The sequence below is a fragment of the Lissotriton helveticus genome, chromosome 4_1, assembly GCF_964261635.1.
Source record: "Lissotriton helveticus chromosome 4_1, aLisHel1.1, whole genome shotgun sequence".
Lineage (NCBI taxonomy): Eukaryota > Metazoa > Chordata > Amphibia > Caudata > Salamandridae > Lissotriton > Lissotriton helveticus.
This window is the reverse complement of record NC_136063.1, coordinates 2,002,578,301-2,002,604,793: the sequence shown is the minus strand read 5'-3', so window position 1 is coordinate 2,002,604,793 and position 26,493 is coordinate 2,002,578,301. Positions and strand designations below refer to the sequence as shown.

Here is a 26,493-nt window from a genome sequence, read left to right as displayed (position 1 = left end):
TGAGTCAGAGACTCAAGACTTGGCGCTTCAATGGAGACATGGTGGCCAGATACCCCTAGGGGTGAAAGGGTTGCACTCTACAAATGTTGTTTGATTGATTGATTGAAGTAGACGTTCCTTGTTTTCCTTTAGCTGTACATTTTGGGTGCCCTTATCTATACTAAGATGGCGCTGGTGAAGAATGCGGACATTCATTGAAGTTCGTCCTCAATGTTTACGATTCTGCTCTTAGCATAAATAGATATCACAAGATTGCATGGATGTGGCACGTCAGTATTTTTGAATAGAGTACTTTCTTAGAAATTACAAGATGTTATGGGTAAGAGATGAAAATACATGATTCCTTACTAATGACACGGGCAATGCTCTATTATGGATTGTATCTATGGGCACAACATAAGACAATCAAGTATTTTAGATGTTGGGTCGTTCAGGCATAATAACGTAAGTACGTTACGCATTGTGGGATGTTCTTAACCCATAGCTTAGATATTTAAAGTAACATGCTTTATTGATTGTAGAGAGAATGATGTCGAAATTAGATGTATACAGTTTTAAATAAAAAGTGAAGGTAGGGATACACATGGACTGTACGATATGCCATTATAAATTGTGTGGTACAAAAGGACGGAGCATCTGAACCAATCAAACACTCACACCCAGTCAACAGATCTGGGTTTAATCCATCACCGTTCTTTAGCCCACTCTGCCACCCCAGTTCAGACATATGCATATGCAAATCAGTCTGACCCTGTGCCTCATGGGAACAGTCCAGCCCGAACTGCCAAGCCATGCCTTCCCTGGACCGGAAACAAGCTTCAGAGGACCGGTTTCTGGCATTTCAGCCGTCTTCAGCCCGGCTTGCTTGAATCCAGTGGCAAAGTGAGCATGGGACTCACGTCTGAGCATACCCTGTCAACTTATGGTGAACAAAGTGGTACAAAAGGGGGTGGTGTGTCAAGGGAAAGTAAAAATACTTAGTATAATTGGCTGTTGGGATAGTGAAGACAGGCAATGAAGATATGAATCAATTACTTTGTTACAGAGGAATATATATAATTTTAACCAGATGAATTGCCCGATATACGGGTTGACAGCCCCATGAAGGGATATGGTAAGAATACAACATTAATAATAGTAAACATACGATTTTTGCTGGCTTTAGACTACTAAATATATTTCTTTATGCATATAGGATATAATGAGGTAGTAGCAATAAACACTGGATCCTGTACTTGAGGTTTTTTGTTGGAAACATTGAGTTGAACAGGATTCTTTTTGGGAAAGTATAGCGGATTAATGGACAGTTTTACATCTATATGTATAAAAACGAATGTCTGTCTGTCCTTTATGCATTACTACACCATTCATCCGATCGCCATGAAACTTTGGGAAGTTGTTGAGTACACTCCCGCGAAGGTTTCTTGCATAAATTATTTTTAAATAACGGCCCCCAGGGACCTCATAATCTTTTGAATACTGATGTACGCACCAGCGGAAAGACAACAAATTGTGTATCCACAAGCACTCGAATAAATAAGTAGAATTACCACACCATTCATCCGATCGCCAGGAAAATTTGGGAAGTTGTTGAGTACACTCCTGCGAAGGTTTCTGGCAAAAACATGTTTTAAATATCGGCCCCCCAGAGCCCTCATAATCTTTCGAATACTGATGTACGCACAAGACGGAAAAACAATAAATCGTGTATCCACAAGCACTCGAATAAATAAATAGAATTAAAACGACACTTTGAAATGTTTTCCATATTAAAATTAATAAGTTTCAATAAAAATGACACAATGTAAATTGAATGTTGTCATAACGAGTTTCCTTGAATTTCCTTTCTTCTAAGATCGCAGCAACGCGCAACAGGTAAGCTAGTACTAGATACAAAAAACAATGTGAAAAACCACGCTCCAAGCATGGAAATACGCTTGCTCGTCCAACTTCTTATTTTAACTAGATCCTTTGTTTCACCTCCTGCTCACAATGGTGAAATGAAGGTTGTTTTGGTGGAACTATGGAAGTACAACATATTTGCACTGAGAACTAACATTTCATTACTTTTCAAGTCTGCTTTGTGGTTTGGGGTTTGTTCCACTTATGGCCTTGATCACTGTGGTGATATTTAATAACATGGTAGAACAATAATGGAATATTACTGAGGTTAGTGATCATTTAATGTGTAGCTCTGATGAAGTCAATGGTATACTTTCCATAAGACAAAAGACGTGTTTGTTACATTTTCAAGTTGGATTTAATTGGACTCGTATGAAGATTAGATATAAAGAGGAGATCACAACAGCATTAAATTTTGTGGACATAAAGAGGAGATAACAACAGCATTGAATTGTTTGGACATTTGAAATTTGAACACTGGGGCTCAGGATAATATTGAATATAATTAGGAGGCAGTTTGTCTTAGTTTTGGAAGCGTAGAGTAGCCACTTGAATCCTTTGAGCACCATTTGAAACTGAATGATCTGAAACATTTGGGGATAGGATTATGTTCAGAACTTACCCTGCCCCATCTCTGATGTATATAATTAAGTACCAGTCAAGTGCAACTTGATAACTATGGTTGCTGCGTAACCTTTTTTGGCACTATTTTTTCTTAAAAGTTTAAAACTTCATATCCTCCGTCTCAGCTATTGGATTTGTGTGATGTTGGTGTCATTTTGTCCATTTCACTATTTTCTATTGTTCTAAATTGGAGTAGGATATTTTATATGTTAGGTTTTCAACTTTTCCACTGTTTTGGTACTGCTACATGGTGTACACATTTTCTTAAGTTAAGCTTGTCTTTTGCCATAGCTACCAACGGTTGAGCTCAAATTTAAATGACTGAATCCTTTGCTGGACCTAGCAAGAATGATGAGATTACCACTTATGGTGGACAAAAGGGATAGAGTCAATTCTGAAATTCATTTGAGTTATTTATGCATGGATTATAGTGAAATGTTGCTGGCCATCTGTGTGCCAAAATAAGACATCAAGGCATCACAGAGGTATAGGTAATTTAGCTCGGTTTAATTCAGTGATCAAATACATTGTGTAGGCATCACTATGATTACCTTTAAGAATAAAATTGGTATACTGGTTTTCTCACTGTTTTGTATCACTGTTTTATTTCCTTTACAAATAACACCACACCGGGGGCATTTGGGACAATACTTCCATCATTATCTGAAAAGTAAACATTGGGAATTTGTCATCCATATTATGTCTGCCTTTTTCCATTGAGACCTATAGGCTATCTGAAGGTGAAAAAAACAACAAAAGAGAGACCGAAAATCCGGATATGCTTTTCTTTCTTTTTCTTTCTTTCTGTTTATAAACAATTTGGGAACAGAACAGTGCATTTTAGTGATAGCCAGTAAGTCAGACAGTATGTAAGCGTTGTATCCTTCCACATCCGAAAAATAAATCAAGTACACAGATTTCTTAGTTCCAGACCATGGAAGTCCCATTATTTACCCCAAATATGTTTATGAGAGCATCACCTGGCACAATGAATATGTTCTTCCTGTTGGGCATATGAATCCACACCCCTGTGCCAGTCAGAAAGTGCAGGAAGGTCTACAGACTTCTTCCATGCAATGTCTCTCTTCACGACTAAAGTGCCCATTCCCACCATGATGCAATCACTTTGGTTGCTGCCACGTCCCACCATGATACCCAGTAATGCAACTTAGGACATCAATTTGATCATACAGTCAAAAATCCGGGACAGACTATCTCCACTCCGGTGGCAGTAATCTGCAACTTTGGGGTATTGCCAGGCCATCAGAAAGAAATTGGTTTTATAGGCAAGTGCTGTGGTAACAGACGGGTTGAGGGATTTTGCCAGTATGCAAGGACTAATATTTTGTACACAGGTGATGTAATTGGATAAGCTGGAGTCGAGATGATATAGTGAGTTCCTGGGGCACCGTACAAGCGTCCTGCCAATCACCTTCTTCTAGGGGAAGTCACCTATCCCTCCCACTTCTGAGGGTGACAAGACAGTCGAGGGCATTAGTCATGAGTGTGCAGTATATTTGAGAGGTGCCACCTTTTCCAATGTCCTTCAGCAGGAGATTGTCTTTGAGGGGGTTGTATTCAAGTAAAGCAGTCTGTGTGGTTTATTGACAAGAAAGGGCATGGCAGATTTGCAAATTTTTCTGAAATTGGGTTTGGGACAGGTGCATGTGGAGGTAGAGGTATCGGAAGGTGCAAAGGTGTTGCCTGTGCCAGATGTCTCTCAGGAATGCATTATCAATCTTATGCCATTTGTACAAGGTAACTGACTTTACGAACAAGGCTCTGAGTAAATGCACTTCACGCGGCTGCGCTGTGAATTATTGCTATTCTGTGGCATTCTGTTTTATTGTAGGGACTTTGTCTTTTTAGTTGCTGAATATAGTTTTAATTAGTGAATGCCCCACATACCTGCACAATAATTGTTTTTTCACCGCTGCTTAGCGGGTCCTCGGCACCATCACGAACTTTCTCGGACGCCATCTTGGCTTGGGGAGAGTTTGGATGCCTGGCGGGCGCCATTTTTGGACAACATTCGAGTTGTCAGGCGGTCACGTAAGACGCCTATTTAAGACGGTCACATTTGCGGGCCGGTCTGTACAAGGTAACTGACTTTACGAACAAGGCTCTGAGTAAATGCGCTTCATGCAGCTGCGCTGTGAATTATTGCTATTCTGTGGCATTCTGTTTTATTGTAGGGACTTTGTCTTTTTAGTTGCTGAATATAGTTTTAATTAGTGAATGCCCCACATACCTGCATGATAATTGTTTTTTCACCGCTGCTTAGCGGGTCCTCGGCACCATCATTGTGAGAGTGAATGTGTGCGGAGTGAGAGTGATGTCAGAGTGTGCCGTACTGTGATAGGTCCGTTATATGATTCAAGTATTAAGAGTTTTCAAGAATTTAAACTATAACAGGATTAGGGGAAAGAAATTTGACGTTTATGGAATTGAAGCATTGAATTATTGTAAAAATGAAATGGGTTAAATGCTTTTGAAATTTTTTGGGAAGTAATGTGACAAATTTGATTCGAGTCGGTGACGAGGCACCACCTGAGGGAACGCAGGGAATAGAGGCATATCGGTTATGGTAAGTGCCTAGTGGAGGATAGGTGCATGTTATCCAAATGCTGATGGGGACGATTGTGACGACCATGAACTTCTGGATGTGAATAGGCTTTGCATGAAGCAGAGACCAGACATTCAGGATTACCCACTGCCTGATCTCGATTCAGTCCTTTTTTGTTGATGTTTCATGCCTAAAAGACAATAAAGGTAATCTGAGAGCTACGTTTGCTGTCTGTACCATCTCTGGAGTGGTGAAATTTGAATATTTACAGGGAGTACACTGCACAAGTGGCTGAAATCATTGCTTTGTCCTGTGCATGCCTTGTTTCTGAACAAATCCGAGTCACAGTCTATACCGATAGCCAGTAAGGTTTCGGTGTGGTTCATGATTCCGGAAAGCTATGGTCACAAAGAAGGTTTCTAACGTCATCAGGATCCCCAATCAGGAATGGGGAAAAAGTAAAACAACTGCTTGAAGCTGTACAATTGCCAAGGAAGTGGCCGTCATCAAGTGCACAGTCCATAGAAGGGAAATTATTTCTCAGCACAGGAAATAGGTAGGCAAATGAAGTTGCACATTATCGTGCTTTCTATGCATGTATTTTCAATGGCAAATATACTGGCAAGAGAACAGAGCAGACAGAGCTCAGCATGATGCTAGCTGTCACTGATACATGGGATAAGGTGAAGAGGTTGCAATCGGAAGCTGCAGACTGGGAAAAAGCAGGTTGGATCAAAGCTTTTTGTGAGAAAAGGAAGGATGACATTTGGGTATCCGCTGATGGTAGGGCGGTGTTACCAGATTGCTTGTTAAACCCGATGGTGAGGCAAGTTCATGGAGCAGTGAATATAGGGAGAGATGCCATGGTGAGACTGTATAGGCAGACTTGATTCAATTTTAGGTTTTGAGCGATTGTAAAAGCTGTATGTCATTGGTGTGTCATGTGCCAACCAATGAATGCTTGAAAGAAGACTGTTGTTGGCTTGAGTCACATTTGCAGATCCGGGGGTACCTTTAATGTGATCCATTTGCATTTTATTGAGATGCCTGTGTGTAATGGATTGAGGTACATTCTGGTAGTTGTGTGCATCTTTTCCAAATGGGTTAAAGCTCAACCAACTAGGAGATGCAATAGCCTCACAGTAGCAAAGTTGTTGTTGAGGGAGCACATCCTAGATTTGATTTTTTCACCTACATTGGAGTCAGACAGAGACACATCCTTCCATAACGAGATCATGAAATTGTTGTGCACCACCTTAAGTGTGTATAAAAGACTACAATGTAGTTACAGGCCAGAGGCATCTGGTATGGTGGAGCAAGTCAACAGGACATTGAAAGCAAGGTGGCTAAAGTGTGCGCTTTGACATCTTTGAAATGGCCTGATGCATTGTCTCTAGCGCTGATGAGTTTGCACAGCATTTCTGAAAGGAGAACTGGGTTGTCACCACATGAGATACTCATAGGAAAAGAAATGCATTTACCTGCTAATGCTAGTGAGAATCACAGATGATTTGGTCCTTGAATACTGTAACGGATTGGCTGACGTGGTTCATTCTTTGTCTCATCAGGTTGAATCTGCGACTGCACAGACCTCAGGGGATTTCTGCCACAACCTGAACCCAGGGTGCTGGGTTCTGGTCAAGAATCATGTGAGGAAAAACTACTGTCCCAACTCTCGTTGGTGTAAGCCATATCAAGTGATACTAGTAACTACGACTGATGTGAAGTGTGGAGGAGTGCTGAACTGGATTCATGCTTCTCACACGCAATGAGTCTCAGGTCCCTCTGATGTAGAGCTCCTCTCCCAGAAGTATTCCCAGCCGTGACTGAGGGGTCGCAGGAGAGGGCAAGCCCAGCTGCAGAGGCACCTAAAGTGGCTGGACACACACCAAGTCCCTAGTATAGACTCCGTAGGGAGACAACAACGTTTGCGAGTTACAGAGAGTCTGACTCAGAAGAAGAGACTGGTGTGACAAATGGTGGTGAGCAGCTCAGAAAGAAGGATATTGCAGGTAAAAGGTGGCATATGAGACAGAAGAAGAGAAATCTTAGACTTGCATTTGAGATAGAACTTGCACCAATAGATACATCTTCAGAGTCTGATCTAAGTGAAATAGAGCCAAACACAGAAGGTGTGAGAAGGTCCAAGAGAGCTTGAGTGCCTTGTTGGAGATATTCCTCTCAGGGTGGACTTATTTGGCTACAAATGCCAGGGAGATTGAGGTCCAAGATTTCAATACTGGTTGTCAAGATCTTGTTAAAAGTTCCAGGAATTGAAGCAAATGCACTTCTGTCATTGACTGTTCCTTTTCCACCAAGATTGAGTGGCTTGTGTACTCTGATTTTAGAGGAAATTGAAATTCCAAATTTTGGAGCACCACAGACTTCGAGAAATTGCAGCATTGAAAGCTGAACTGTTGCAATATGTCATTGAGGTAGTTGGCTCTGATTTGATTAGGGATGTGAACTGAACTTTGATCTGTAAATAATTGCTCTGAAGAAGATAACCTAGGCCCAAGTGGAAAAAGAATACAAATTAGGGATTTCATCTAGAAGAAGAAGAAGAAAGAGGGCTAGGTAAATCTTTAAGGCTGTGTATATATTTCAAAACAGAGACATTTCGAAAAAACTTTCAGAGATTTCAAAATTATTCGAAGTGGAGAGAGGCGCAGAAAAGAGACTTTGTGTGTGAACTTCTTTCGAACTGTGATCGCGCTAGTTAAAGATGGAGTCTGGAAATTTGAATCGTGGGCACAAATGTATTAAAGGTACACTCATTGTAGGCGTAGTTATAGTTATAGCAGCAGTCATTGTAGAATTTATTTTGAGCTCATCCAAACGAAGGAACATGGGGTGGGGGTGCAAGGGACATTCATATCTACAACAGCGGTTCCAAGCGAGGGTACATTAGGATCTGAAAAAGGCTTAATGGAACAAAATAGCAGCTTTCTTCATGTAGACCTTTATAAGGGTGATTACACGCTGAATGCTTATGCTACGGAGTTGTATGATTATGAAAGGGCCGAGCTCATAGGTTCTGGATCTATTCTAAAATTATGATCCGATGGTTCTTTTTATGAAAGCACAGAGGGAAGAACTTCTTTATAAATGACAATCAATTACTAATTCTGTATTTCTCTGTACACATAGTAACCACAGACAATTACATACGATTAGTTAGTTTATTACTAAGCCTAGAATGCCTGGACATAAAGACACCTCAATATGAGAGTGTAACAATACATCTGAATTAGCATAATGCCAAATCTGCGTGTCATTCGGAGGTGGTGAAACAAAAGTAGAACAATCAGTTCAAAAAGTAGTATACAGAAAATCAAAAAGCATGAGTCCAAGTTACCCTGCATTGACAGTTGATGTGTATAAAACATTAATCTATCCCTACACTAGCACTACCATGACATCCCTACTTAAGCATCTTCCAGGGCAAGCCATAAAGGTGTCAGTCCGTGTAGTTTCCCAAAGAAGTCTCTTTACCGTCAATGGGTCGGTTAGCATAAAGCTATCGAGACAGAGCTCATTCTCAGATGCTCTTTCTCAGAAGGCAGAGAAGAAATGTGGCGCTTTCCCTACTTACAACATTCCAATATTACAGGCATCTTCACAAGAGCCCTTCCGGGTCATGCCATCTGCTTTGAGCATGATCTCATAGGTAGCTTTCCATCGGATAGTGATGTTCCCGAACTGCAACATACCTACCTGGATTCCCAGGCCTTCTCCGATGTGAAACGCAACAGTTACTCTTATCGACTTCGCCCCTGTATCTCTTTCTCTCCTTTCCTAAATAATAAACCAAAGGCATTATTCTAGCTAAAAAGGCACTTCTTCAACCTGCAACACAAAACATGACAACGAGCAAGCCTCACAGCACACACAAAATTCAAACTGCTAATTCTAAAGCATTTTACGTCCAGGGAAATTTCCAGCCAGGCTTACAAGAAAACAGCAAATGAGCTTCACAGAATTGCAGCGAAAATAAGGCATGCTCAGTTAATATATCGCCAATTGCAAAACATGAGTTCTTCACATTAATGTTTTCTGTTAGTTACATTCACTTGCTAAGTTAATTCTCCACTGTACCATTCAATAGCCTAAAACACATCACAATTCATGATATTAAATTTCACAATCCTAACACTTCATGTTAATACAACAAAGGATTATATGTGGATGCGCTCTACACGTATGATTATAAGGCACCCCTATAGATAAAATGCTGTTTCCGCTACATCAAGTATTTTGATACTATGGAAGTGAGAGATTGAAATGTGTGCATGCAATGTCTGCCTCAGTGGAGGAGGGAATTTGATACCATCACTTACCTTTGGCTTATGGCATTAGTTGTACCTTACTTCTTAGTATGTTTTATACAAAAGGCCATTTCTTCTACTACTACTTAATTTATGATGTGGTACTCGGAGAAATTCCCTTACACAAACATCTGAACACATATGATTATTACAAAAAAATAGAGAGAATGGAAAATGATTTCACACCTAAAGTAATATTAGGTGCTGCTCATGCGCATGGACATAACCTAACATTCATCCTAACAGAAATAGAAAATAAATTTGTAGAAGATAGATGTAGGAGATTGGTTGTTGGTACTGACAACAAGAACTAGAATTCTGAATGGGTCAAGGAGAAGTTCTCTCACAAGGCTAAGGGAAGTTCTGGTTCTATAGCTTTAGATTGGGAACAACTAGGAAAACTATTCATACGTCAAGTTGCAATTAGATATGATACAGTGTTTGTGGAACAGAGTGTGTGTGATCATATCTTCTCAAAGATGTTTTTGCAAGAGTCAGTTTGAAATGGTGCCAGGAGTGTATTTTTTGTGTGGAAACAATGCATGTCCATTTACCGAGCATATGATATGGTACATGTTATTTGGCTGTCGTGATTCCAAACATATACCATATGGAGGGTTGAGAGAGTTTGGAATGAAGCCGAACAGTTGGGGAATATGTGGATTGAGTGCAGAAGAGGTATTTTTCACTACATAATGAATGTCACATCTGAACTATTTATGAAAAAAAAGAAGACATAGAGAACATATGATGATAGCGGCGACCAGGCTGCTCGGAGTACACATAGCGCTCAGCCTCCTTAGCGTTCTTGTATTTCCTCATGATTATCGTCTCCGTGTGATTTTAAGACACCTGATGATTTAATGCCATTTTAATATGTACTGTTTCTGTGTGATTTAAGACACTTGTTGATCTAATGCCGCTTTTACTCGCCTAATAACGCTACTTACCTGCTTGCTCTTCTTGCTCCTGACCCCGTTCCGCCGCGGCTCTCTGACGATCGAGCGGAGGGTCTCCTCGTGAGCAACACGCCCACACCACTTCCTGCCTGCCACACTCTCCACGCAGGTTAGCGTGCTAGTTGCAGTGAAGTCTAAAGGCTATATTTAGTGGCGAGCTCCGTGCTCCCAGTGATGATAGCGGCGACCAGGCTGCTCGGAGTACGCATAGCGCTCAGCCTCCTTAGCGTTCTTGTATTTCCTCATGATTATCGTCTCCGTGTGATTTTAAGACACCTGATGATTTAATGCCATTTTAATATGTACTGTTTCTGTGTGATTTAAGACACTTGTTGATCTAATGCCGCTTTTACTCGCCTAATAACGCTCTTCTTGCTCCTGACCCCGTTCCGCCGCGGCTGTGTGCCGATCGAGCGGAAGGTCTCCTCGTGAGCAACACGCCCACACCACTTCCTGCCTGCCACACTCTCCACGCAGGTTAGCGTGCTAGTTGTTTCCTCCCCTAGGCGTATTTCAGATGGTGACTAGGCGAAAGCGCAGCGGGCACGCCGACTTGCCGCCGAAGTTGCGCCAAAGTTAAGCCCGTCTGCTCCTGTCCGCGGCCGGTCGCGGCCAGCGGCCATCCATTATGCCCATCGGACTACCTATTCCTTCGCGGACCTTCTCGCCCTCCAACACTCTGGGCCCCTGCATTCTCGTGCTGTTGGCGCCGCTCAAAATTGTGGTATTTTTATCTCCCAGGGCTCCCTGCTAGGTACATCTGATTTGAGTGCCCTGACACGTTACTGTGATTCATCTACAACTTTACTTGGCGTAGGGTCCTCTGGACCACAGTCCCTGGTGGTAGTTTATCTTAACACTCGCTCGTTGGTGAAACACCAGCTTGAGATATTTCAGCTGCTGGACGATAATAAAGTGGATATCCTTCTTCTCTCTGAGACTTGGCTCACTGAAGACTCTGCCCCGGATATCCTTGCGGCTATCCCCACCGGCTACTATATCCTACAATCTAATAGGGCTGGCGGGAGAGCAGGAGGGGGGGTTACAGCTATAATTCGCTCCCAGCATAAGTTTACTATCCTCGAAACTTTCACTCTTGCTAAAACTGACTGTCTTACCTTTAAATTTACCTCTCCTAGGTTTTCCTTTATTTGTGTCCTTGTTTATAGACTTCCTGACTACATGCCCCTCTTCTCCCAACAGTTCGGTGACCTGGTCTCCCAGCTAATCATTAACTCCGCCAAAATTCTCATCATTGGCCATCAGACCCTCGCGAGAGTAATTTCTCTGAGGAATTCACCGACCTTCTACTCGGTTTGAATTGCAATCAGCATATCACAGTAGCTACCCATAGCAAAGGTCATATTCTCGACCAAGTCTGGACGACCAACTTTGACATCTCCCCTCCCTCAGTGTATCCTTGTTCTTGGTCTGATCACTTTTTTATTTCGTTCTCCATCAACCTCACTCTGCCTGTCCATCCTATTCCTATAACCAATTTTACTGCTCGTAACTGGAAACGTGCCAATCTTGCAGAATTCCACGCCATCTTAGCCTCTACAGCCCCTAGGGACCAGGCCCCGTTGATTGACCAGGCCTGTCATCTCGAGCAGTGGCTGGTATCCGACAGTGATTAAGTGGCCCCGCTAAAAATTATAAAAACTAAACGTCCCCATGACGCTCAGCGGTGGTTCACAGATCAATTGAAACTGGATAAATTGTCCCTCCGCCAAGCTGAGCGCCGATGGAGGCGCAACTACGACCCAACATCTAAAACCGGATATGTTGACCTATTGAAACAGTATGAAAAATCTATCTTATTGGCTAAAACCTCTTATTTTTCTCAGAAAATTATGGACTCAGCCTCTAAGGCTAAGGACATTTTTTCTATTGTTGAGGAGCTCACCTTGCCGGACCGTGTCACTGTTCAACCATTACCTACTCAAGCTCTTTGTGATTCTCTGAATTCATACTTCATTGAAAAAATTGTCACCATCAAGAATAACATTCCCCCTCCTTCTTCCACCATTCCCCCTCCTCTACCCCTTATAAACACCCGTCGTTTGGCTGTTTTCCCTCCCATCTCCCCGACCGAGTTCATCTCCTTGTTACATTTGGTGAGCTCGGGCTCCCCTAATGATTGCTGCCCCCCTCAAATCCTCAAAGAAGTGTTTTTGGCCTGCCCTGACCCCCCCGCTGTCATTGCTCAACAACTCGCTTGCCACTGGCACGGTCCCAGATTCTTTCAAACAGGCGGTTGTAGTTCCCATACTAAAGAAGCTCGGTGCCGACCCTTCGGACATGAGTAATTTTCGACCGAAAAATCTTGGAGACCTACGTTACTCGTTGTCTCAGTGCATTCATTGAGGGCTCTTTCTTTTTGGATAACTAGCAAGCCGGCTTCCGGCCAGCTCATTCTACCGAAGCTGTTATTGTGGCCGTGATGGATGTGCTGAGGCAAGGCGCCGACAAGAATATTGCCCAGGCTCTTGTATTACTGGACTTGTCGGCTGCTTTTGACACGGTCGATCATGCCATCTTGATCGACCGTGTCAACAACGCGGGCATCCAAGGCATGGCCCTTACATGGATCAGATCCTTCCTGCACCAGCGTTCCCAGGCAGTCCACCTGTCCACTTACTCCGCTTCTTATTCCCCCCTTTCCTGTGGAGTCCCTCAGGGCTCTGCTTTGTCGCCACTTTTGTTTAACCTTTACATGCAACCCCTTATAGCTTCCCTTCGTCACACCCCGGTTACTATTTTTAATTATGCTGATGATTTACAGTTGATTTTTACTTTCGATCCCACCCCCTCCTCCTGTGCTAATTTCCAATCACCATGCTCGCGATCTCTTAGTGGATGCACTATAGTCAGCTGAAGCTTAACTCTAACAAGACAGAGTTAGTGCTGATGGGTGGGCCAGCTAATCCCTGGAACTCTAGCTTCTGGCCCCCCTCCCTTGGGACTTCGCCCTGCCCTGTCAATTCGGTAAAGAGCCTAGGCGTAATCATATGTAGTGACTTGTCTATGAGGCCTCAAATTAATGCAGTTGCATCATCCTGTTTTTTCCATCTGCGCAGGATATGCAAAATTCGTAGGTTCCTTACCACCGAGGCACTCATTCTCGTCATCGTGGCTCTTGTTACCTCCCGTATTGACTACGCTAACTCCCTCTATGTTGGAATACCTGCTTACCATCTTCACCGGCTGCAGCTGGTGCAAAACCAGGCGGCAAGACTGGTCTTTCATCAGCCCAAACATCAACATGTCTCGCCCCTGTTGAGGAGACTGCATTGGCTCCCTGTGGCCTACCGCTGCATGTTCAAACTTGGCTGTACTGTCTTCAAGGCTCTTATTGATCAAGCTCGTGCCTTCACCACCTCCAGCCTTCAGCGTTACGCCCCCTCGAGAGATCTCCGGTCCACCTCCCACAACCTGTTGACTGTTCTAAGGTACAAACGCAAAAAGCATGGAGGCTTGTGTTTTTCTTTCCTGGCTCCCACACTGTGGAATTCCCTTCCTATTTCCCTCAGACTCTGCCCCAGTTATGTTTGTTTTCGTAAATTACTCAAAACTCACTTTTTCCAGCTAGCCTACTGAGTAACTCTGCTGCACTGTTCCCCCCGCAATTGTCTATGAGCGCCATGAAACCGTTTTGTGACCGAGCGCGGTATAAATATTTTTAACATAACATAACATATTTTCTGACACTGAATTTTGTCATTGTTTATTGTTGTCTAATATGCAATAAGTCAGTGGTGCACCGTCTGACTTTAATTGCAAAATTGTTGATTCTAGTTAAGGACTGCACTTTGACTGTGTGCACACAAACACATTTGGGATATTTCCATCATTATTATATATTTGGGGATATCAGGATAGGTGCAATTTCGGTAGGGGTTTCACTGTCGTTGTTGTTATTGAGCGCAGAAGAGGCTCTAGGAGATATATTTGGAGCGATAATACCTGGTTTAGGAATAGTGTTAAATGAAGTCAAGATCAGAAGGCTGTCTACAATCGTGGATAAGTTGTCTATTAACAAAGCTCAGTGTTTATTACTCCTGAATGCAGAAATGGTCTTGATGAGAGCCATGATGATGCAGAGCCGTCTTGCATTAGATGTATTACTAGCAAAAGAAGGCCGGTTATGTTGAAGGATGAAGGTACAACAGTCTTGTACTTTTTTCCCTGATAGGAATAAAGTTCTTAGGGAATATATTAATAACATCACTGATATTCATCATGAGAGGCAGAATTTGGCAGCCAAGGGAGTTTGGGATAATGTTGGGGAAGGGTTTGGAGCAGTAGGAAAGTAGTTTGCATATTTGGGAAGTGGATTATTTGGATACATCTTAAAGCCAATATTGATTGTTATAATCTGCACCATTGTCCTGGTAGGAATAATAAGAGTGTATAAGTGGCACAAGACAAGGACGTTTGGGAACTCCTTAAGGGAAAGAGAGAGTAGGAAGGAAAGGCTTAAGCACAGACATTATGAGAATGTGAAGCAAACGGAGGAGTTCAGACAAAGAAGACCAACTACGACATCTGTTTAAATCAGTCTACTGTACGAGGGTGTTGGAAGTTTTTTGATGACTCAAAGTCATCAGAGGGGGGAACTGATGTAGCCGTAATCTCATTTAAATGTCAGGGGTGCATCATAATCACACGTACAACGTACCCACATATAATCATGAAATTATCATTAACATGAGGTGTTAGAATTGTGAAACGTATTAACACAATTGTGTGATATGCCTTAGTTTACAGATAAATGTTCTGGAGAATTAACGTAGAAAATAAATGTAACTAGCAGAAAATGTTAACACGGAGTACTCGTATTATGCAACTGACACTTATACATATATCGAATGTACTTATTGATTATGTTATTTCACACGCAGATGAATTTAATAATTGAAATGCTAATAATGGTTGTGGAAATCACACTGATGGAAAAGAGACACACATAATGTTAGCTGACCTATGTAGGCCTGAAATGCAAGTCCCTTGAAACTTTCAAATTAAACTAATAGTTGAATTTCATGTGCATTGCAGATTCTGTTCTTTCTTCCATTTCCATTGCAGTGTGGAATGCATTCTTTAGGAAAAGTAATGAATTTGTTTTAGTAAGCTAGGCAAGAAGACAAGAAGTTACAATCGAGTGTCTTGGGTTGATAAAGGAAAGCCATTGAACTTCACACAAGAGACGGCATGGTCACCTAGGACAAATTGTATTGAGGAAGACACACCATAGACATTGTGGAAAGTTACCTTCAGCGACCCGAACTGTACCATGGGAAGATTATCCCCGAATAATTGGTTGCTGAAGTTAGGGATAGTGAACCACTCTTCCCGCCTTCAGGAAGAGAGCATCTTAGAACGAGCTCTGTTTTCTGTAGCTTCAGGTTACTTGACACATTGATTGTGGAAAGACATCTTAGGGAGACTCCACGTGCTGATACCTTTTACCCTTCTTTCTGAAATGCTTATTTACGGATGTCACTTTAGTGCTAGAGAAGGGATAGATGTTTGCTTTTGACTCACCAACCATTGATGTCGGTGAGCCACTGCTGTTATGTTTCACATAGGTACCCCAACATAGTCTCGGGTAATATCATGCCCCTTCACCTACATTACCTCCCCTACACTACAAGCCTTTTAGGGTTGAACCTTACCTAGTTCTAGTCCTGGGCACAGAAGGAGGGTTTTTCCCAAACAATAGCGTTCTATGACGTCATCATTAGACTGACACAGTATAAATGAATATTCAAAAGGGTTCTTGGAAACTAGGCTGGGGCTACATCCACCTGCGCAATAACTACAAACAAGGTTCATCCCGTATGTCATCCTCAAAACCAGCAAGGGCTAATACAAGAAACAAGGGACAAAGGAACCCTAGATACTCTTCTTTATAAATACAGTAGCTCTTGCCAGTATTCGTTGGAGGGAACCGAGACTTCCAGGCTGACATACTGACCAGAGATGCTGAAGCTCCTGCATGCAGGCGCTCCAGCTGACAGTGGTCTGACACTTCCCTTGCGGGGTGTGCAACTCGAGACCAGGACGGTGTCCCACACTCTCTTGCTTTAGGTAATGGGGTTAGACTAAACCTAGAGGGATTCTTGGGTTCACACTTACTCACATGCTAGGTACACATAGGTACATCTAGATAGGCATCATAGGAATACGTGCGCTTTCTTTTATCCTGCATTTTATATTCATGTATGTATTCATGATTATTGCAGGATGGTAGAACTGTACTATCCTGTTATATTCACTGTACTGCTGATCATATATATCTGCTACTGTCTAACTGTTGTTTTAGCACTTTTATAGACGAACAAATGTGCAATAAATACTTATTGTAGCATGCCCAACTTTTTCTTCTGTGTAACTCTCTGAGACACAATAAATGAGCATGCGTGACTGAGCGAATAGTAGTATATTGTTTCAATGATTCTGAGGGATCAGGATTGTCATGGTCTAAGGTTACCAGAAACTATTCTCCTCCCGATAAGAGGAGATTCTAGTGGCACTGTGAGCTAGCTAATGCAAACAGGCTAACATACTCGGTGGGGGTGCTCAGAGTTAGTCTGCCATCAATCCTACAGTTTATGTTATCCAAACGCGCAGATCCTGTATGGGCAATATAGGGACTACACGACACTGGATGAAGTCTCAGTGAAGCCATTGAGGATTGTGGGAAAAAGCTCAGAGCAGGAAAATCTCCATTTCCAGGTGGAGGAGGTCATCATCATTGATGGGGAGCCTGTCCCCGTCAAGCCCAATGAAGATATTTACCTTTGGACTTAGACAGCATTTTGGAAACTGAAAACATCCAGAGGGATGACGCTGAAATCCGCAGTCAAAGAGGGATTCATAAGACCGGATATCAGTGCCAAGAGGTCTAGCTGAACAAGATTTACTGATGTGGAGAAAAATGAAGGTAAGAGCTAATGCAAAGTCAGGCCTTCTGGTGATGCATATTGGGCAGATCAGCTGACAAGTAGGTCCCAGTCTTCTGTCGGTTCTTCAGGCACATTTTTGTGAAAATTATTCTAAGAACCAACTTTTAGGGTTAGGCAGGAGCATCACCTGTAACACCACTTCCAAGATTCCTGGACCTAGGGGGCACCACTTTGGTGGTTAGAACTCACTCCAGCAGAGGCAAGGTGCAGTGTTCAAGGTCTCTGGAGCTTGTTATGTCCCTGTAGCTCATATAGGAGGCCATCCAATTAGGCCTTGGATGCTCCGCTGTGTATGCCAGCCAGGTCCAGTAATGTGCTGCAGTGAAATTCAGTAGTGTTCAATTTTTCTGCTCATATGGAGTCAAAAGTAGCTACACTTCCCAGAGTGCCACAGGATTCGAAAAAAAGACTCGCAACTGAGGCAGTCATCTTAGAGCCATAGATTATAAATTCCTAGTATTTCCAAGTGTTTCTTGTTAGACACCTACAATAAATAGTTGAAGCAGCTAGAACCAAATTGCCAGGAGATTGGTACTCATACTGGTTCTGTCTGGATTTATAAAAGACTTACTGGATTCAGAAAAGTATTCTAGGTAACATTTTAGGTGAAGGATTTATACTTGATTTGCAAACTAATATTGGACTCATCCTTTCAAGGATTCCAAACTCGATTGTACTTATTTACAAGAGGAGGCAGTGGAATCCTCAACTCTTACACACTTTGTCAATATTAGATGAGTCTTGTTTGGTATTACATTATTGCCAGTGGCTGGGAAATGAATATTGCTGGGAGTGAAAGCATGACACTAATGTGTGTTCATAATGTTACTGCTGATGAACTATGTATATTGTGGATCACTCAAACAACAGAATTGATTTAAAATCCACTTAAAATAGTTATCTAGAAGTTGACAATGTGATGTTTGTCATATGTGTGTTTTCTTAGCTAATCTCTCTGTGTTAGTCTTTTTTAGGCACCTTCACCATGTAAGCTACATTTGGAGATTTCAGAGTTCTGACATTAGTAAGAAATAAAATACTGTTCAAATGTACGAATTGGACATGGATTCTCCATGGGAATCTGTGTCACAGAGTTTGATTGTACAAAGTCAGTACCAAGACAGTTTGCACAGCAATAGGATAGAAGTTACCTGGCTTCCATTGGACTTGTTCCTTGTGATGCTTTGGTCTTACAATATGTGCCTCACTATTGTGCCCAAATCATGCTATCCAGTCTTCAGAGTGGATAATTCCTCATTGTCTATGAACTCGATGTAGCTTTTCTCCTCGTTGTAGTGCAAAGTGCTTTTATCACATCACTGACATTTGTTTGTGACATTACACCAGTTGCAAGTAACACTGGATTGAAAGGACACTGTGGTCAGAAACCGTTGTACTGATGTGTCTCTTTGTTTGTTACTTTGATGTAGAATTCCTTTTGGAAGGTCGTTAAAATGGCTCCAGATGATCATTTAGTTCTCATTTGATATTGCCTATTGTGTGGTATATTGTCAGATCTGTCTCTTCCTTCCAAGTTGTGAGAGTCTGAAAGTGATTATGTGATGACTGACCCAGTATAACTGAAGTATGTCTTGTTTATCTGTCTGACATCATGTCAGCCTACAACTTGAACCATGGAATAAAGATGTTGTAATCCCAGACACTTGTATGTATGTGTTGTTGTGACATGGTAGAGATGCTGATTTTAACAGACAACATATCCTTTCTTCCAGTATTCCATAATTTTCACATAGCAATGTTCACATGTCAGTACACTAACAATGTTATATGTGAGAATTACAACAGGAGCTAATGCTTTGGTGACGTGTGTTTTTATTTGCGTGCACAAGCCCAATAAATCAAGTACAAAATTAAATATTGACACCAAAAAATATGAAGTCTTCAGTCATGGTGGATGAATCCATTGCAATAGAGTCCACTTGTTCTGGATTCCAAAGTCCAATATACTCTTCCCCTCAAATATGGAACAGTGAATGTGTTGCACACACAGAATGGCATTGGGGTGAGGTTTCTTACTGCTTCTGGTGGGGGTATTGCCATCCTGAGCTCCTGATGTGTTCCATGGATGTTCCCTTGGTTCGACAGAGGGGCAGGTCTGAAGCTGCTGAGACAGGGGCACTTGAAAATGTAGCATCCTCTGACGGGTCTCCCTTCTTGTGGTTGTGGCAGATGTTGATGGTGCATATGTATTTGGGCCATAGGACGGGGTGGATGCTGATGGAAAAGCCCTGCAGAAGGTGGTGTTTATGTTCCTCAGCCCCACGACCAGGGAGGTCACTACGGTGGGGAGGCTGGCCACCTCAGTGCGGACGGTGGCCACCTCTGTGTGAATGCCGGCACCTCAGTGTGGATGCCGGCCACCGCAATGTGGATGTCTGAAACTTCCTTGCATGTGTTCCGCTGTAGCACCTTCATTTCCTAGATTTCCTTTAAAATCTGGCCCATCACACTTTGGGAGTCCTAGAAAACTCCCAGGATATAGGTGATGACAGCCTTGGTGTACACATTAACCCTCCCACGACGCCTACCCCCGTGAGTTGTGACCTTGGGACAGACTGCACCCAAGTCAAGTCGAAAAGTACTTTATTCGGCAGCCGAGAGCCATAAAAACAAACAGTTTTAAAAAGGAGCATTTCATTAAAATACATTTTATATATAACGCTTAGGTCACATAAAAGTATTCACATAGAAACCTACAAAGAGTACATCAAATAAAGTGCAACAGTGCCAGGCATTAGGCCAGAAGCTATAGGCATTATCTCATAGAGTGCATATTAATATAGTTTGGGAAAGCATGTTTGCACTGGCTGATGAAACAAGGTGGCTACTGTGACAGCAACTTTTTCCTATGTCTGATGGCCCCTATTAGAATACTTCCCACCCCAAAGCGAACCATGGGAGAAGATAACATTTGAAGATAGAACAGAGCCGGCCTGACTTGAACAAATTGATGATCTCTAAGTAATGGTAAAATATGTTTTCTGTGCAAGGAATCATAGTAGGCGGAGAAAAACATAAAGTGGAGAGTATCCTGCTCTGAAAATTTATCACAGGTGCAGGGTTTTAATGAGCCAGGTTTCGAATAACTTGGGGAAATGCAAAAACCCAGGGAACCTGGTTCAAATGAAATCTGGTCAGAACAAAACAATATGCTTTTTTAACATAGGTTAGATATGGCTACATCTGTGGACCCAAGCTCAATATGGCAAACCTTCTCAATGAAGGCTTGTCTAGTTCCATCTCCTCCCTAAGCCCCTGCTGCATTTCCCAAAACTGCTGTTAGAAATCTCTAATAGCATTCTTGCCCAGAGACTCGGGGCTCAAGAACACGTCAGGACGGCCAAGCCATCTAGTCTGTTCCATTATGTATTTCAACCAGGGAATGTGTAGCACCCCCTCCAATGCAATGCAATCAGTAATTATAAGGTGGTTTAAGTTGGGGGTTGGTCTTTCCCAGATTCTAAGCCAGTGTAACAGTGGCACGACCTCTATCTGATCCGAGATATAACCCACCCCTAATTCCTCATCTACATTAAAAACAGGGGTTGCAGTGGGGACTGCAAGGAGTTTGCGCATACAATTATTCTCCGTCCCCTGGATATCCTTGTTGCCCCAAATGTCACACCCATACATGGCCATTGGGAAACATTTTGCATTATAGACCTTCAATAGTGCGGAAAGGGGCTTTGACTCGAATCTTTTAGCAAAATCCAGGGTGACCCCTGCTGCTCTAGCTAAGATATTCTTTTTAAATAATTGTTGCGCACACCAGGATCATTGTTCTTCTAAAAGTACCCATAAGTATGGAAACGTGGACACTTTGGTTAGTTCGGCCCCCTTGCAATAAAACTTGGCCTTAGCCGCCTTTCGGTGACATATTTTCATAGGATGTGACTTCTTAAAATTTATGGTTAGATCTATCAAGTCCGTAAAGGCTATAAAACAATTTAAAAGACGTTGAAAGCCCAATGTGGTTCTGGCTAGTAGAAGCGCATCATCAGCATACAGGAATGCAGGGATCATCTTGGAGCTAGTTCTGGGTGTGTCTTTGCAACTAGATGTTAGGGAATATCCCAGTTTGTTACTGTATAACCTGAACAGCAAAGGGGCCAGGATGCACCATTGCCGGACCCCCTTCTTACTTCCCAGGACTCTGTCAGACTGCCATCTGCGCTGTACCTTACTGCGTGGTATTTTCATGGGCAGTGTGCAAGAAAGAGACCAGTTCCACATCTAACGCCAGATCGCATAAGACCAACCACAGCTTAGACCTATTAACATAGTCAAATAATGAGGTTAGGTCCATGAAGGCCAGATGTTAAACTCCCCTCCTAGTGATGGTATACTTCCCAATCACTAAATGCAGGTTGAGGCATTGGTCCAGAGTCCCTTTCCCCTCCCTGAAGCCATACTGCAGATCGGAAATAATGTTGGCATGATAGAGCCAAACTGTTAGGCGATCCAATATTACTTTCCCCAAATTGTTTGCTTGGTCGTCCTAGGTGACCTCTTTAAAAATGGGGATGATAACCACCTTTGCCCATGATGAGGGAAAGCCACAGGAGCAGGCTGCATTAAAACATGAGTTAAAATCTGGGCGAGGGTCCTTTCCTCCCGATATTGAAGTAATAGCTTTATAAACCTTGTCTATGCTGAAATGGAGGGGGATGCTTGCTGGGCCGGGAGCTATTTTTCTCTCAGGGTCTTCTAGATTTACGTCACTATAGATGTTACCAAAATGCTGCACCCAGAGCTCAGCAGGTATTTTACAGTCTCTGCTAGAGTTTTGCATATAAAAAAAAGAGGACTGTTAACCACCGACAAGAATCTGGCGCTGTCAGCCAGGGCGCTAGCTTAACTGAGTGCCTCCCAACCCTGCTCCCTTATCTGCCTCTTCATTACCTGAACTGCAAGTTTATAGGCCTTCCTGAGGCTCCTAATTATTATTTTGTCACTCTCCTAATTAATATTGCATAACTATGTTATATGTAAGAATTACAACAGGAGACAATGCTTTGGTGATGTGCATTTCAATGTGCACGCACAAGCCCAAAAAATCAAGTAAAAAATTAATTAGCGACACCAAAAAATGTGAAGTCACCAGTCATGGAGGATGAAACCATTGCAATAGAATCCATTTGTTCTGGATTCCAAAGTCCAATGTACTTCTCCCATCAGATATGGAAAAGTGAATGTGTAGCACACACAGAATGGCATTAGGGGTGAGGTTTCTTACTGGCACTGCTAGGGGTATTGCCATCCTGAGCTCCTGGCTCGTTCCATGGATGTTCCTTTGGTTAGTCAGAGGGGGAGATCTGGAGCTGTTGAGACAGGGACACTTAAAACATATCATTCTCTGGCGGGCCTCCCTTCTTGTGGTTGTGGCAGATGTTGATGGAGCAGATGTACTTGGGCCACAGGAAGGGGTAGATGCAGGTGGAAAAGCAGTGCAGAGGGTGGTGTTTATGTTCCTCAGACCCACGACCAGGGAGGCCACTTTGGTGAGGAGGCTGGTCACCTCTGTGCAGATGCCGGCCACCTATGTGTGGATGCAGGCTACCTCTGTGTGGATGCCGCCACCTCAGTGTGGATGCTGGCCACAGCAATGTAGATGTCTGAAACTTCCTGGCATGTGTTCCACTGTAGCTCCTTCATTTCCTAGATTTCTGTAAAAATCTGGCCCATCACACTTTGTGAGTCCTGCAAAACTCCCAGGATATAGGTAATGGCAGCCTTGGTGTCCACATTAACCCTCCCACGATGCCTACCCCTGACGTTGTGACCTTGGCACAAACTGCACCCCTTGACTTAGGTGGTGATAGCTGGGTAAGAAATCATGACTGAGAGGCACAGGATGGTAGTCACTGTGCTAGGTGGACAGGTGGGGGGGAATCGTTGACGGTGTTGTCTTAGCTGTGGTGGGGGGGTTTGGTTGTGGGCACGCTAAGCCCCAGTGTTGGCATCTGTCCAGACTGACCAGATAGTCCAGGACTGTCATCCAAGTCCGCCTCTTCAGGCGCATTGTGATTACTGAGTATGTCTTGCTGGGGAGGAGAGGAACTTTGTTTGGTTTCCAACAGAGATTTTGTTGCATGGTTTATTAACCTGTTGAGAAATGGGAGTATTGTTAATGGTGGAAGTGAGGTATCTACAACTACGTTGTTTTTGTCAAGATAATGGGTACCAATAATGGAACAAATTAGGTAGTTACAGATTAGTATTGTCAGCTGTTAGCATAGAGTTGAAGTTGGTTACTAGACATTTGTAGACATTCAAAGTATTAGATCTCATCAGCTTATTAGATGTGAAGCTCTGTGGCATTTTGGCTTTAGGTATAGACATGATAACTTCAAAACTGAGCTACCAACACATTGTAGTCATACCATGTATTTTTGTCCATATCAAGGCCTAGTTGTGCCTAATTCAGGAAACTCCCAGCTTTTTTGTATATGTAGCATTGTTCATCATACGAGAAGTGTAGAGTCAAAGGGTCACATGGCAGTGCTAATAAGCTGAGTTTCCTTCATGGCTGACATTATTAGGGGTACACTGCTGTTATAGTGTCACTCATGCCATCAATAGTTTCAGTTTATAGATCCAGAAACACCATCAAGCAAAGTATTCAGACTTATATTTGAGTGCAGCATTTACTGTACATTGAAAATTTTATGAATAATGTAGATCAGTGGTAAGATGGGCAACAAGTGATAAGGGGCAAAAAACCGACTAGCTTCTTGGTTAGAGTTGCAGTGAGAAGACCTCATGGTAGCTGGCAACACTTGATGCATGATTAGTGTTCCATTGCTGTAGGAAACGTGCGTTTGTTATGGATCATAAATTTACACATTGACACATATCATGGGTCCTGGATTGATATTTTGTTTACAGTGCACTTACAGACAGCATTGCAGCATGGGGCATGTCATGGATTTTGATACATGTGCTCTTATTGCATCAATACACATTGCCACAGACCAAAAAACATCTCCGATACCTTGAATATTGCATGTTGGGAAAGTAGAAAGGCAACAAATTAGCAAAAGCAGAGTTGAAAGCAAACAGGACATTGCAATATTGTGGCAGTTATTGAAGTGTAACTTGTCAGAGTCCACACCCCACTCTATAACTGCCAAGCACTCAGTATCCATGATGGCCAAGACCTGTAATTGTGCACTGGGAGGGCTACTGCAAGTCATCTGGGTCTTGAAGTGGAGCTTGGAAGACTGGGTGTACTGATGTGTACCACAGCAAATGCAACTGTGTAGTTGTATTACGCTGGCAACATCTTTGGAAGCACCGCTGACATTGCAGACTGCTTCGGTTCCGCCGGGTAGACCACCGTGGATGGTGTTTCAGACAGCATAACTCACAACACGGTAGATCTCTGGTGCAGCGGTGTTGTGAACAATGCGGTTCTTGGGTGGTCGGCCCACCAAACTGGTTGTAGGGCCTTTAATAGAGAGATGATGAGGGCTCTTTTTGAACAAATAGGATCAATTTTGGATACAGCATAGCCTCTCAATATGCCATAACATTCATCTCATGTGAAGCTTTTAGCTGTATTCCATTTTCTTGGCTCTGGTTTCTTTCAGAGCACATGTGCCGAAGTGGCTGGTATTTCAGAGTGCTCTCCCATCTTTCCTCAAACTGTACTGAATGTACTTTAAAAGAATGACTCCTCAACAAATATATATTTTCAAAAACTGAACAAGAACAAAAATAGGTGAAGATAGGTTCTTATCAAATTGCACATTTCCCAATTGGTCTTGGATGGTGATTTGTACATATGTTAATTTATTATCAGCAGCAGAAACTGTTCACAGGTATACAAATCACAAACAGACTTATTCCATAACTGTGCAGGTTTTTTTGATTTAAATACTGTCTACAAACATATTTATGGAGTGCATATGATTCATACATTTTGCAGCACTGTACCATCAATCCTAATTTTGAGAGTAGCCTTCATGGAGTTAGCCTTTTGCTTTGTCAGTAGTTTTATGATTGAATTTTACATTTAGCAAATATTTTGAACTCTTTCAATTTATTTCAAAATTCAATATTTTGTTATATCAATTCATAACTTTCAGCTATGTTTTTTGTTTTTATTTTATTTTTTACCAACATGAAAAATGGAAAATGTTTTATATTTAAGTTTTGTCACTTTGTCTGAATGGGAAGATACATTAATGTGATGTTACTGTCCTGCACAATTCAAAATAATAAATGTTTGCTTTATTTTTAACAATTATTCAAGGTTTGAATATGTATTGCCTATTTTTTTTTATTTTAGGTGATTACGGCCATGCCCTACTGCCATGGACAATAGAGTCAATGGGAACTCCCAAAAATTCAGCTGAAAAAAGATACAATTCTGCACACAGGAAACCAGAGGTAGAATCAAAAGAAGTTTTGAAATCTGGAAATCAAGATTTTGTTGTCTTGATCATTCTGCGGGAAGGTGTCCCTACACTCCTCAAATGATGTGTAAACTAATTGTGTTATCAGCCGTATTAAACAATGTCAGTGTCCATGTTTTTATAATATTGGATAAGGATTGGAACATTTCGAATGAGGATTATAATTTGTAAAATATTTCATGTTTTAACTCAGTCACAGAAATGAGTTGAAGAAGAAAATCTGAAAATGTATAAAAGAATCTTAAACATATTACACTGCCAAAAAAGTACAAAAATTGTTTAGTTGCCGTAAAATACTTTTATGTATTATTATAGTAAAGATTTTGTTAACACCATAGTTTTTGAATCATGTAACAGCATATTTTTAGAAGAAAATAGAATAAAAATGATGACAGAATTTGCATTATATTAATGTTTTCAAAATTAGGATATAAGTACAGTAAAACATCTGTGGCATATGCTTAGTTAGCAGAAATACTTCCCATATGTTATCATACCTTTAATTCTATTCTATAGAATAAAGTAAGGTTGTAATGTTTAAAATAAGCAATGTATCTATTCTTCAAAATATTAAATATCAACACTATTCTAATATTTCAAAACATTTTAATTGAAGGTTAATACCAACTAACTAACCTAACCCACCTTTTAATTCTAAATCCTACACTAAACCCTAAAACACACACTTATCTTAAAAACTAT

At 41.9% G+C, this 26,493-nt stretch overlaps 1 long non-coding RNA gene across 1 annotated transcript in view; it reads left to right on the top strand.

Moving 5' to 3' along the window:
* LOC144827769 (uncharacterized) overlaps positions 1-26,171 on the top strand; it is a 135,869-nt gene extending 109,698 nt beyond the window's left edge. The window contains exon 3 of the long non-coding RNA XR_013610356.1: positions 25,665-26,171. This is a non-coding gene — a long non-coding RNA (uncharacterized LOC144827769). The remainder of the gene's footprint in view (positions 1-25,664) is intronic.
* Positions 26,172-26,493: the final 322 nt, after the last annotated feature.